The sequence below is a fragment of the Rhincodon typus genome, chromosome 28 (assembly GCF_021869965.1).
Source record: "Rhincodon typus isolate 14 chromosome 28, sRhiTyp1.1, whole genome shotgun sequence".
Lineage (NCBI taxonomy): Eukaryota > Metazoa > Chordata > Chondrichthyes > Orectolobiformes > Rhincodontidae > Rhincodon > Rhincodon typus.
In genome coordinates, this window is record NC_063359.1 from 24,319,121 (window position 1) to 24,333,693 (window position 14,573).

The 14,573-nt window shown below is 43.1% G+C and overlaps 1 protein-coding gene across 1 annotated transcript in view; it reads right to left on the bottom strand.

Moving 5' to 3' along the window:
• The window catches only part of LOC109914073 (protein SCAI), a 149,772-nt gene that overhangs the window by 86,589 nt on the left and 48,610 nt on the right, over positions 1–14,573 (bottom strand). The gene's annotated exons all lie outside the window — the stretch shown is intronic.

Sequence of the window (14,573 nt, forward strand, 5' to 3'; positions counted from 1 at the left end):
AGAGAGATACATAGAATGTGCAAGCAGGTGGGACTAGTTTAGAAGGGCATCATGGTTGGTAGACATAATAAGCTGAAGAGCCTGTTCCTGTTCTGTACAGTTCTATGCATGCTCTATGTCCTCAGTCAGAACCAGGACTCGAACCTACAACTTTCTGATCAGACATGAGCAAATCTTACTATCAAGCCAAAAGGAGACACCCAGAACACTCAAAATGATCTTTCAATTTAGTAATATTTTGTACCTGTACCACATCACTTTCTCTTTGTAACTTCCCAAAGTTGTAGCTGGAAACCAAATGCCAAATCAGTCATTTTGAGTTAAACTTCTGCTTTAAAGAAATGTTTAATTAATTATACTTTTCAATTGTCTGTGAATGTCACACCACAGTTAGGGAGATAAATGTTCCCCATTTCACTATTCATTTATATTGACCACTAGAACCAAAATGCTGCCTGGGACAAATTTTGCAGGCTGACCATGCTGACCATTCTGATTACAAAAATTCAAAATAATAATTGGGACAAAGAACCATCACATTCTTTCACAGAAGCTTCACTTTGTTGATAACTTGGAATAATGGGCACATTAACTAACTGCAATTTCATTGATTGCTAAACTGCATGGAACATACAGCCTGGCTAAATTATCACTCTTCCACTTTTGAATCAGAAGACGTGGGCTCAAAATCCTACTATGGACTGGTGTATATAATTTGTGCAAAATTCCTTTAAATAATGTATTAAACCAAGGTTCCAGTGTGGAAGAGAGCCTCCAACACTATTTGGAAGCAAGGACGCTCGCTGTCAATTGATAAAATTAAAATCAGATTATCTGGTCACTCATCCGCTGTTGACTGTTACAGCTGTTTGCATAACATTGCTTGTACTGCAAAGTTAGCATTTAAAAAGTAAATTATTTGTAAAATGCTTGGAGATGTTTTATAGATATGGTTGCACAATTTGCATCTTAATTAAAAATTCAATAAATTAAAATGCTACAGCTTACTTATAACCAAGGTTTCAAAATTAGAAGAAACCTAGTGTATTTAGAATGCTCAAAATACTAAAGACTCTGTCTTCTGCATACAGGAATGAAGAATGATTTTAAGAGAGATTAGCACAAGTTTTCAACAGATGTTTTTCATTATATTTGACATGCATAACGCAAACTAATGTTATGCTTTATTGTAATCACACTTTCCCTGAGGTGCAAGTTCATTTTTAATGTTGTGACAGGTAAGAGAGGAACTTTCAGCTTCACAAGTTTTCACTACCTACTTTAGGTCAAAATAGATGGCAAGTAAGGAACAATATTATATAATTTACAAAAAGAGGGATACAGGTGCAAGCAGCTGATTAAAATTCACCACCCCATCAGTTTACTCACAACCATCAGTAAAGCAGTGGAAGCTGCCATCAATAGTAGTATCAAACAGCACCTGGTCTGCAATAACCTGCTCAGTGATGCCTAGTTTGGGTTCAGCCAAGACCAACTCAGCTCTGGACCTCATTACAGCCTTGATTCAAAACACAGAACAAAAGAACGGAATGCCAGGAGTGAGGGGAGAGTGACAACCCTTGACATCAAAGCTGCATTCAACTGAATGTGGCATTAATGAGCCCTAGCAAAACTGGAATCAAAGGGTATTGGGGAAAAATTCTCCGCTGGTTGGAGTCATACCGAGCACATAGGAGGATGGTTTTGCATGTTGGAGGTCAGTCACCTCAGCTCCAGGACACCTCTGCAGGAGTTCTTCAGGGTAGTGTCCTAGGTCCAACCATCTACAGCTGCTTCATAAATGACCTTCCCTCCATCATAAGGAGAGAAGTGGGGATGTTCACCAATGATTACACGATATTCAGCACCATTTGCAACTTTTCAGGTACCGAAGCAGTCCATGTTCAAATGCAAGGTCTGGACAATATCCAGGCTTGGGCTGACAAGTGACACACAAATGCCAAGCAATAACCATTTCCAATAAGAGACAATCTAACCAACGCTCCTTGACATTAAATGGATTCAATGACCATCACTGAATCCGCCACTAACCAAACGGGGCTACCACTGACCAGAAACTCAACTGGACTCACTACATAAGCATACTGTGTCTACAAAAGCGGGTCAGATGCTAGGAATACTGAGGTGGCTAACTCACCTCCTGATTCCCAAAAGCCTAGCCACCACCTACAAAGCACAAGTTGGGAATTGTGAAGGAATATGCCCCACTTGCCTAGGATGGGTGCAGCAACAACAACACTCAAGAAGCTTGACAGCATCCAGGACAAAGCAGCCTGTTGATTGGCACCACATCCACAAGCATTCACTCCCTCTACCACCGATGCTCAGTAGCAGTGTTTGCTGCAGAGATTCAAAGATCTTTAGACAGCACCTTCCAAACACAAGGCCACTTCCATCTAGAAGGACAAAGGCAACAGACATTCGGCAACACTACCATTTGCAAGCTCTCATCCAAACCAGTCACTATACTAACCTGGAAATATATCGCCATTCCTTCACTGTCACAGGGTCAAAATCTTAGAATTCCCTTCCTAAGGGCATTGTGGGTCAATTGACAGCACATGGACTGCAGTGGATCAAGAAAGCAACTCACAATCACCTTCTCAAGGGTAACTTAGGGATAGGTAATAAATGCTGGCCAGCCAGCAAACACCCACATCCCACGAGTGAATAAAAAAAAAGCCAGAAACCAAACAAAATAGTACAAATGCTGGGTTGACAGACTTAAAAATATCAGAAAGGGATTCATCACATTTCACCTAAACATTATGGGTCATCTCGAATGCCCTTTTTTTTGTAGGAGTACTCCCTGCATAGAATTTCTACATTGTACGTACAATCATAACCTTTATCACTTTATATCCTGCTCACATCCCATTGTTTATTTCTTTTTTCCATCACACTAATCTCAAGTAAGTGCAGGAACATGTTCAAGAGTGGTTTCTGCTATGACAGCAAGCTAGCAATAACAGTTTGATCAAATCACTAACCCCCCCCCCAGAAAATCTAAATTGATCAGCGTAAATAACAAAACATAGTTCCTGTTACAGTCTACACAACACTGCAGTATCACTAATGATGCATTCATTGCCAACAGGCATTTCTGCAGGCACAGAAGAGACTCCGGGATGCTAAGGTGCCTTGCTGGTGCCAAGGTCAGGGATGTCACTGAACAGCTGCAGGGCATTCTGAAATGGGACGGCAAACAGACAGATCATGGTATCAACAACATAGAAAGAAAAAGGATGAGGTCCTGCAAGTAGAATTTAGGGAACTAGGAAGTAGATTGAAGAACAGGACCCAAATAGTCGTCATCTCTGGATTACTTCTGGTGCCACCTGCAAGTGAATATGGAAATGGAACATTAATCAAACGGCGACTGGAGAGTTTGTGCAGGAAGCTGGGCTTTTGATTTCTGGGACATTAGGACCATTTTAGAGGCAGTGGAACCTATACAAGGGCAAACAGATGCACCTGAACCAGGATGCTCGTCCCATTCTTGCAGGGAGGTTTGCTAGTGCTATTGGGGATGGTTTAAACTAACTTGGCAAGGGGTGGGATCCAGAGATGTGGTCCAATGGGGCGGGGGAGTGATGGTTGGTCAAAATTAGAAGAGATAGCAAGAGCATCAAGAAGGCATAGGAATTGTATGCCAGTTACAAGGGAGTTTGGTAAGATTGGATGGCATTTATTTTAATGCAAGGAGTCTAACGAACAAGGCAGATGAGTAGAGGGCACAAATTAAAACATGGGGGCATTGCCATCATTGAGGCATGGTTGAGAGAAGCTCAGGATTGGCAGCTTAATATTCCAGGATATACAGCCTTCAAGCGATACAGGAAAGGAGGTAAAACAGAAGGGAGTGTCGCAATTTTGATCAGGGAATCAATTACAATAGTAAGGAGGGATAACATCTTCATAGGATCTTCAGATGAAGCCGTATGGATACAACTTACTGTGGTTGGTTGGCTCGCCAAGCTGGTTCGTTGTTCTGCAGACGTTTCATTACCCTGCTGGGTAACATCATCAGTGCAGCCTCTGGTGAAGCACCGTTGTGCTTTCCCACCTATTATTTAAACTCTGGTGTCCGTTGACCTGGGTTACCTCACTTCTAGTTTTCCTTCACAGTGCAGTATATATAGGGTCTAGCCCTATGGTGTTTGCTGATGGCCTTCTTAGTGGAGAACCAGGCCTCTAGTTGGTGTAGGGTTGATGTGGGTTTGTGTCCTACACCAACTGCTAACCCGAACCAAAGACCCGCTGACCACAGGACCAACGTAATATACAAGATCCGCTGCAAAGACTGCAACAAACATTACATTGGACAGGCAGGAGGAAAATTAGCCAGAGTACACGAACATCAACTAGCAACCAATACTCACTCATCTCCATCCATGTGGATAAGGAAAACCACCAGTTTGATTGGGACAATACTAGGATCCTGGGACAGACCAAGCAGAGACAAGCATGGGAATTCCTAGAGGCCTGGTTCTCCACTAAAGAAGGCCGTCAACAAACACATACAGCTAGACCCTACATATACTCCACCGCGAAGGAAACCCGGAAGTGAGGTAACCCAGCTCAACGGACACCAGAACTTAAATAACAGGCAGGAAAACACAACAGCACTTCATTAGATGCTGCACTGATGATGTTACCCAACAGGGTACTGAAAGACCTGTAGAACAATGAACCAGCTAGGCGAGCCAACCAACCACAACATCCACAACCCGAGCTACAAAGCTGTTCAAAAACCTTCAGAAACAACTTAGAAACTCAAAAGAAGCAAATCACCCTGCTGGGTGCATACTATAGCCCTCCTAACACAGTCTGAGATAATAGGAACAGCAGACATTTAGGCAAATTTCAGAGAAGTATAAAAGTAATAGGGTAGTGATAACAGGGGATTTCAACTTTCCCAACATTAACCGGGGAGGTCAGTGTGAAAGGGCTTAGAGAGAGAGATAATTCTGAAAAGCATCCAGAAGAGCTTTTTAAAAAAGTATCTAGAAGGCCCTGCATGAGAGGGGCGGTCCTGGGACTTAATTTTAGGTAAAGAAGCTCGGTAAATAGTTGAAGCATCAGTGGGGTAGCATTTTGCAGACAGTAACCATTACTCTATTAAATTTAAGATCATTATGGAAAAGGACAAGGATGGGCTAGAAATCAAAGTTCTAAACTAGGGGAAGGCCAATTCTAATAAGATCAGATATGATTTAGTTATAGTGGACAGGGAACTGGTACTTCTAGTTAAATCTGTCAGTGCAGTGGGAGGCATTCAAGGAGGAAAGTAGGGGTAGTACAGGGCCAACATGTTCCAATAAAGCCAAAAGGTTGGACTAATAAATCCTGTGCACCTTGGATATCAAGGGATATGCAGGATTGAATAAGGAGAAAAAAAGAGGGGTTACAGCAGATACCAAGGGCTCAAAACAGCAAAAACCTCAGGAGGAGTACAGAATGTGCAAGAGAACGTCCAGTGGAGTTCTGCAGGGATCAGTGTTGGGGCCACTGCTGTTGTGCTAAATATAAACAATTTACTCTTAAATGCAGGAGGGTGGATCAGTAAGTTTGCAGATGATATGAAAATTGGTGGGATGGTAAGTAGTGAGGGGGATAGCCTTAGATTGCCTAGGGATAGAGACTGCTTGTTCAGTGGCAAATGGAATTCAATCTAGATAAAAGTGTGAGGTGATGCACGTGGGCAGGACAAATGAGGCAAGGAATTACATGAACAGTAGGACGCTGGGAAGCACGTAGGATCAGAGGGACCTTGGTGTGTATGTTCATTGCTCCCTTAAGGTGGCAGCACAGACAGGGTCTCCTGGTTGCGGGGAGAGTGTGGGGGGTCCGGCACAGGGACACGGCATCGGCACCCTTCAGGTGAGGTGGGCCCAGTGACAAACAGATGCTGCCTGAATACTGGCAATTCCGATGTTGGTGGCTCTGGCACAGGCAGTGCGGGTGTTCGTGGTCAGCCAGCTCAGGGCTCAGGACTCATGGTGGAGGCATGGAAGGAAGATTTTCTTTCAGCTTTAACTTTTTATTCTTTTTATTCTTAAAATATTCAAATGGCGCTGGATTGTGGCAACAGTTGAAGCCTTTCACTGTATTTTACTGTGTTGTTCATTGTAGAAGACAATTGACAATAAATCATCATTCGGATGCTGCAGAACTTGCAAGATACAGGACATCTGCTTTCCATCTCAAAGCATGCTCTATTTAATAAGTCTATCTATACAACACAACATCTACAAATGTAAGTCATCACAGCTGCTGCATCTGACTTCAAAAAGGTTAACCACCTTCCCTTATTTCAACAGATAAGACTCAATCAATGGCCTAACAGTACCCAGAGACATTACTGGGCTTTCTCATTAGACATGGTGTCTTATCTGTATTTGATTTAGTGTTGGTATTCTTATCGAACATCCAGCTGTAGCCTGTGTGCAAATGTGCCATAAAGTGTAAATAATTTACCACTACAAAACTAACATTTACCATGTTAAAACAAAAGCTCAATTCCTGATTTCCTTTAACTTGGATCGTACAAAAGGAAAGTAAATGAGTGAGATAATTTCAAAGTTCACTGATCACGCTGTGGACACATCTGGTTTTGTCACACAATAATCACTTCATTTGGTTCAAATTATACATTCTTGCATATTTAGCCATCTCTAAATCAAATTCAAATTTTCTAAGAAAAATAACCAGTGATTCACAACTCAATCTGAACTGTGAAATCAAACAAGTTGATTTCTTTCCTACAGAAAAACAGAAGTTAAGAAACAAGAATTTAATCAGTTTTGTTGGTTTTCTTAAAAAAAAATAACATTTTTCTCTACCTTCACGTCATCCTCATCTTTTAAGACCTTTCTTAGAACCTACCTTCTTAAACAAGCTTTGGGTCGCCAGAACTTCTTTACCTCAGCATAATTTTTTTAGTCTGATTACTCGCCTGAGAAGTACCTTGGGAAGTTTTCTAACAAAGGATCAATTATAAATGCAGGGGATTGTTGACAATTTTTTTGAAGTGTAGATTATTTCACATGATGAGAATCAGTAATGATGATCTTTTACCAAACTCCATCACAATTTATTACTGTATCCAGGATACCACATGCTGATGGAAATGCACTACTGTGACATCATAAATAGAACAGGAACATTGGGCAGAGACTCCTCACAAATAATATGACATGATCTGTTATTCAGCATTTTCAACCTGGGTTTAAAGGGGCTCCTTAAGCATGTAACTTGCACCAAGCAGGATAGCTATTTAATGTTCCTGTGTAGCATTGTGTTAGATTGACAATATGACATAAATCAAGAGCACATTGAATTCTATAGTTATCCTCTGGGCATGACTGTTGTGACAAATGGAAAACATCATTGCTGTTCGATGATGCACTCAGGACTGAAAAACTGTAATGGTAGAGGGAATTTTACACTATATCTCACCCAGGCATTTGATAACAACACTAGAACCAAAAACACAAAGGGGTGAACTTTACCAAAAAAAAATCAGCAAGTTCAAATTTTGGGGAGTTTCAAAGAAGGTTTTTAATCAGTGAGCTGTAGCAAACTCGCTCATACAATTCTTCACATCTTATCCCATTTTGCATGCACCATGCCTCTGGCACAGCACTATTGTGCAGCTCACTAGTGGTGAAGCACTTCACCGCTATGGGACCTCTCAGGATTCCTTATGCCATATCAAAAACACAGGTGTACACCCTGTGCACCAGGTCAAGTGGCAGATATGAGCTGTACTTCACAGATCTTGTGTCCAAAGAATTATCCCAGTGAGGCGAGTTGGCACCCAGCTTCACCAGAAGAGATGTGGAGGTCCTGGTGGAGGATGGTTCACCTGATTCATCAGGACTGAAAGAAGGGACTGTGCTACCAGACTGATGCAGACCCAATGAACTGGGAAAGTCTTTTCCTGCGCTGTAGGCATCTGTGACTCTATAACCTCATCAGCTAGGTCTGAAGTTGCCACCCAGGTCAGTACACTGTCCACATCCAGAGGCATGCCCAGCAATGCAGGAAGATTATTAATAACCTTCTGCACTCTGCACAGGGTAAATACCACCATATTCTTTCTGCTACCTCACACTAACTCTGCTACTGTAACTATGTCCTACTAAAACTACCAGTCTACCACCTCTCATTATTGTATGCAACCAATTTTTTTTTTAAATCAAACCATTCAGTTGCACTTGCATTATGATTATACAGGGGATGCTGCCCTCAGCAGCATCAAAACACTGAGTCAGTGAAAGAGAACTTCATGCAACTCAGTTCCATTGAATGAGATTCACAAAAAGGTTCTGCCTGTGTTGCTTTGACTGAGACTTCTGTACTGCAGATATTCTTCCCTCTGAAGAACATACTCATATTCTTACTCAGCACAATGCTGTGACTCTCTCAGATCCTAATCATCAATCCCATAGTACTTGAGCATCTTCAAGTCTGGAGCAGAGATTCTGAGGATTATGCAGCCTCTGCCAGCTAGATAGTATTGGTCTGAAGCACCAGGCCTGACCTTCATGGAAACCAGATGTGGAAGGGCAAGCCTATGGCCCTCGGTGACAGAAAGTGTCGCATTACAGATAAGCTGGACAGCATGAAATGGCATTCTGACTTCCATCGCTGGTCAAATTATAGTGCCACTGCCCCTCTCTCATCTACATAGCATTCCATAGAATAAGTGAGGAACTGTAGTCTTTGTGCATCTTCATTCCATCATGATGGTACCTATGGCTACAAACTCCAGAGTAGGGGTCAACTCCACATCTGAGAACGTGGACACATGTCCAGACACGTGTTTCCCATCCATTCAGAGCAGACCTTAGTGCAGCAGCGGACATGGGGATGACCACAGTTTCTGTGCCTGGATCCATTAAGTTGGTTCAATGAGCTTATAAAAGGACATGGAGGCCAATCATAGAGGCCCCCAAAAAGGAGGCCAGCAGGATGCCTGTTCACTGATGTTGGACATCATTGCCAGACTCGTGACCTCTGCTGCCCAAGACTTCTGTTGCATTTAGTGCAACAAAATGAGGACTTCTCACCCATCCCCAACAGTACCCAAGATAATAGTGTGAACAATTTATGGCGGAAGGTGTGAAGTGCACAGCTCCTGCCAACCTTGGAAGGCAACTGCTACTTTGACAACTAGGGTGAATCTTTCTGGCCCAAAAGACATTACAAATCAATCCTTCCAATGGCTGAGAGGACATGACATTGAATGACATGGTCAAGTGTGCATGGGGCCAGGGGTTTAGGTAAATGCAGTAGGTTAATGCACAAAGGTTCACATTCAGCTAAATCACAGATACAGGGGAAGTAGGCCATTCAGCCCATCATGGCTGCCCCATCATTCAATGAGATCATGACCAATCCGTTAATCCTCAAACCCACTTTCTTACCTTTTTCCTACAACCCTCGACTCTTAACCCTCAGATTAGAAAAATCTGTCCATTTCAGCAACAGATGTCTTTCACCCTTTGTGTGGGTACCAGTTAAATGCCATTGCCTTTGGAAAGGTCTTGCATAGGACAAAAGCAACGCCACCCATTTCAAGTTTAGATGAGAATGGAAGGTAATATAAGTCATACGTCACAGAAGGAGTCACAGGCTCACCCTCATAATCTAAGTGACCGCTCTCCCTACAAATCTTTGTACCTTCCCTCCCTGTCAATCCCATCAGCTTTGATCCTCTTCACATTCCTAACAACCAATTTAACTACTTATCTCCTCACTTTACAGAGCCCCAGATATATGGTTTAGTCATACCAACCATCATGATTCACTGTCTCTGTCCCCAAAGCCAAGGAGATAGGAACCACGAATGAACCACTTTCCAAAGTACCTCTTGCCATTCAATGCCATGATCGTCTCCCACCTTTATATATATTTTCTATATCAACCTGTACAAAGGGATTTTAGTGTACGTCTCTGGAGCAGGTGAGACTTGAACCCAAGCGTGCTGGCTCAAAAAGGTAGGGGAACTATCACCTTACCACAGAGCCCCCAATCTGCCAACCTTTTTCATTAAGTCTTATGCTTTATGATCTGAGTTTAAGATGTTATAGATAAAGATAACTCATCATTTGAAACTAATTTTTAGATTACTTCCGTAATCATTTCCTAATGCCTGCAATCTTCTTGTTGTAAAGTTACATATTCATGGAGAGATTTCATTCAATTCAAGCTGTTTTGTGACAGATGCTGACTCCAACTGTCAATATGGTCCATTTCACTGATCTTTGATGATGCTCTTAGCACAGGTTTAAGAACTGGCACTATCACAAGTTTTATTCAAGAATCGACAATACTTTAATAGGATTCTACACTCAAGAAACACACAAAATAAAATTACACAGCTATGTTAAAAAGCTACTGCTGACACAGGGAATAAACAGAACAAAAATGTATGGCCTGTTAACAGAAATTTTAATAGGACCATGAGAAGCTCACATGGCTTCAAGTTCGAAAAGTGCAAAATGCTTTAGAAAATTGCTGTTGCAGCATTCTCCCCAGCTAGAAGCAGGGAACAGTTCACAAGGTACAAGAAGGATAAGCAAATTACAAGTAAGGGATATTGTTGGCATAGCGGGTTGCTGCACAAATCTGTCACAGCTTTGGAGCAGTGCGCATAGCGTATTAATAGTTTCAGAGTCAGAAATTCTGGAACCACTAATAGAAACACAACAAATAAATATTTACCAAATAAAACTGATCTATTTTAAAAGACATAACGGTATTTTGCGAAGTACCCATTGTTTAATATTTCACATTGCATTTGAACTTTGTTATTCCTCTGTGCTACTCCCAAAGTTTCCTGTCAACTATCCTTCAAAATAAAGCCCGATCTCTATTTTTCTTACAGAAAGATTAACTTCAGGTCTACAAAAACTTCAACGACTTAAACTGAAAAACATGGGCTGAATTATGCAACATTCAGCCAATCACTTTAGGTCCTCCATTAAAATCAATTTTTATTCAGAAAAACCAACCAACCAACCAATCTTGTAATCACACCTATAGTTTGGCTAAACATTCAATGGTCTCTCAAGAAGCCAAATGGAGAAATATAACAGATTTCAGTAGGCAATCTGATTTAAATCTCTGGTTCGGTACTCAGTCACAATAGCACCTCAGGCTCATTTTCATTTTCCACTTAGAGCAGATGGCTGCATCGTCCATGCTCTATAGCATCAACACTATTTCAGGGCTGTATCAAGTCAGATATACAGAAACGTGGGGCTAGAATCTCCTTAACATGCACATCCTGGAACAGTCACTCAAAATTTCTTTGACACTGCACCATTTTGCCAATGTCAAATTACATGCAAGTATCCTGGCAATCTGATTTGAACAGGTCAGAACTGAAAATAAGAAAGCGAGAAGTGTATGTATTATTCCCACCATGTTTGAAACTTAGATACCGCTAGTGGTATCAAGATAGTAGGATAGAAAAAAGTATAGAAAGTCAAAAAAAGGAAAACAGGAACAAAAACAGAAAAAAGCTCAGTGGAAAAGCTCAGCAGGTCTGGCAGCATCAGTGAAGAGAAATCAGAGCTAATATTTCAGATCCTGTGACTCTTCCTCAGAACTGATGGTTAATATGAAAATGCTGGTTTACATGCAGAAGATAGGGTGGAGGGAGGGGGTAAGAGGTAAACAATAGGTGGAATAGAGCCCGAATAGAGAGAAGAACAGTTGGACAAAGGAGTTGATAACGATCTGGCTAGGAGGGTGAATAGCTGTTAATGGAAACCGTTAGCGGATAACATTAGGTAGTGTGCAATGGCAGAGGATGTGATAACAAGGCCTGGTGTGTGGGGTAGGGGACTAGGATATGTGAAAGTTCAGGCCCTAAAATTATTGAATTCGGTATTAAGTCCAAAGGACTGCAGGATCCCCAAGTGCAAAAGGAGGTCTGTTCTTCCAGCTTGTGTTGAGCTTCGCTAGAAAACTGCAGAAGCCAGAGACAGAGATAACAAGGTGTAGAGCTGGATGAACACAGCAGACCAAGCAGCATCAGAGGACAGGGTGGTGTGTAAAAGTGGCAGGCAACCGGAAGTACAGGGATAGTAAGAACTGCCGATGCTGGAGTCTGACATAACAGTGTGGAGCTGGAGGAACACAGCAGGCCAGGCAGCATGAGAGGAGCAGGAAAGCTGACATTTCAGGTCTCCACCCTATCTTCTGCATGTAAACCAACATTTCTGAAGAAGGGTCCCAAACCAAAACATCAGCTTTCCTGCTCCTCTCATGCTGCCTGGCCTGCTGTGTTCCTCCAGCTCCACACTATGGAAGTACAGGTCTTTTTTGCATGCAGAACACTTATGTTCTGCAAAGCAGTTACCCAGTCTATGGTTCACTTCCCCAATGTAGAGGAGACCACATTGTGAGCAGCAAATGCAGTAGACTAGATTGTGGGAAGTGCAGATAAAGTGCTGCTTCACGTAGAAGGTACCTGTGGGCCCTTGGATACTGAGGGGGGAGGAGGTAAATAAGTAGGTGTTATACCTTCGGCAGTTACAGTGGAAGGTGTCGTGGGGCTGTTGTAGGTTGGGGGGTGAATTGGAAAGTGAAGGAAGAGTAGACCAGGGTGTCTCGGGGGAACAGTCCCTGCGGAAGGTGGACAAGGGAGGGGACGGGAATGTGTGTCTGGTGGTGGCATCTCTCTGGAGGTGGCGGAAATGGCGGCTGATGATCTTCTGGATGTGGATGCTGGCGGGATGACAGGTAAGGACAAGGGGAATCCTATCGCTGATGCGGGAAGGAGAAAGGGGCTGAGGGCAGAACTGCAGGAGATGGGTCAGACCTGGTTGAGGGCTCCGTCAACAATGGTGCTGGGGAATCCTTGGTTGCAGAAGAAGGTTGACATTTTGGAGGCTCCCTTGTCGAAGTTGGCCTCATCAGAACATATGTGATGGAGACAGAGGAACTGAGTGAATAGAATGGAGTCTTTACAAGAAAGAAGATGCAAGGATGTAGAGTCCAGGTAGCTGTGGGAGTTGGTAGGTTTATAGTGTATATTAATGGCCAGTCTATCCCCAGAAATAGAAACAAACAAAGATATTGAGGAAGGGAAGGGAGGAGTCAGAGACAGACCAGGTGAAAGTGAGGGCAGGGTGAAAACTAGAAGGGAACATCCATGAACTTTTCCAATTCTGGACAAGAGAGAGAAGCAGCACCGATGATATCATCGCTATATCGGTAAAAGTATTGTGGGTGGGAGCTGGAATAGGACTGGAACAAGGAATGTTCCACATAGCCCACAAAGAGACAGGGATAACTGGGACCCATGCGGGTACTCACAGCCACCCCTGTGACCTGAATAAAATAAGAGGAGTTAAAAGATACGTTGTTGAGGGTGAGGACATGTGCAGCTAAGCTGAGGAAGGTGGTGGTGGGTGAGGCTGGTTCAGGCCTTTGCTCCAGGAAGGAGAGCCCTGACACCATCCTGGTGGGGGATTAACGCATAAAAGGATTGCACGTACATGGTAAAGACAAGGCGGCTAGAGATTGCAAACTGGAAATTCTGAAACCAGCATAAAGTATCAGAATAATCACAGATGTACATGGGCAGGGACTGAACCAGGGGAGAAAAGACTGAATCTAGGTAGAAAAAGATGAATTCTGTGGGACAGGAGCAGGGAATCAATCCTACCTATCTCCCTCCTAACTGACTGCACTCCGTGTGCTTAGATCCAACCCTGACTTTGTTATTAAGCTTGCCGCTAAGAGTGGTGGTAATCTGACATGTTGATCTCTACATTGCAGAGGCTGATCGCCAGCTCTCAGATACCTATTCCTATCTTCATCTGGGCCATGACCCCACCATGGCATATCAGGCCTTTGCATCAACTACAGTAACTGACCTCATTTCATCTGGTGATATCCCCCCACCCTCAGAGGCCCAAGATGACAGCACCCCAATCCCACACAGCTCACTTCCACTGCATTCCAAAAATCCACAAATAGGAGTGCATGGGCAGACCCATTGTTTCAGCCTGCTTCTGCACCATAGACTCATCTCTTCCTATCTTGACTCAGTCCTTTTCTCCCCTGGTCCAGTACTTACCCACGTACATGTGTAATCACTCTGACGACTGATGCTAATTTCAGAATTTGCAGAGGGCGTGCGCGAGAGAGAGAACGCATGAGAGAAAGAACACACACGAGAGAGAGAGCGCGAGAAAACACACACGAGAGAGAGAGTGCGAGAGAACACACACGAGAGAAAGAGGGAGAGCGCGAGAGAGAGAACACACACGAGAGAAAGAGAGAGAGCGCGAGAGAGAGAACACACACGAGAGAGAGAGAACACACACGAAAGGGAGAGAGAGAGAACACACACGAGAGAGAGAGAGAACACACACGAGAGAGAGAGAGAACACACACGAGAGAGAGAGAGAACACGCGCGAGAGAGAGAGAGAGAACACGCGCGAGAGAAAGAGAAAGCGCGAGAGAAAGAGACAGCGCGAGAGAGAGAACACACACGAGAGAGAGAACACACACGAGAGAGAGA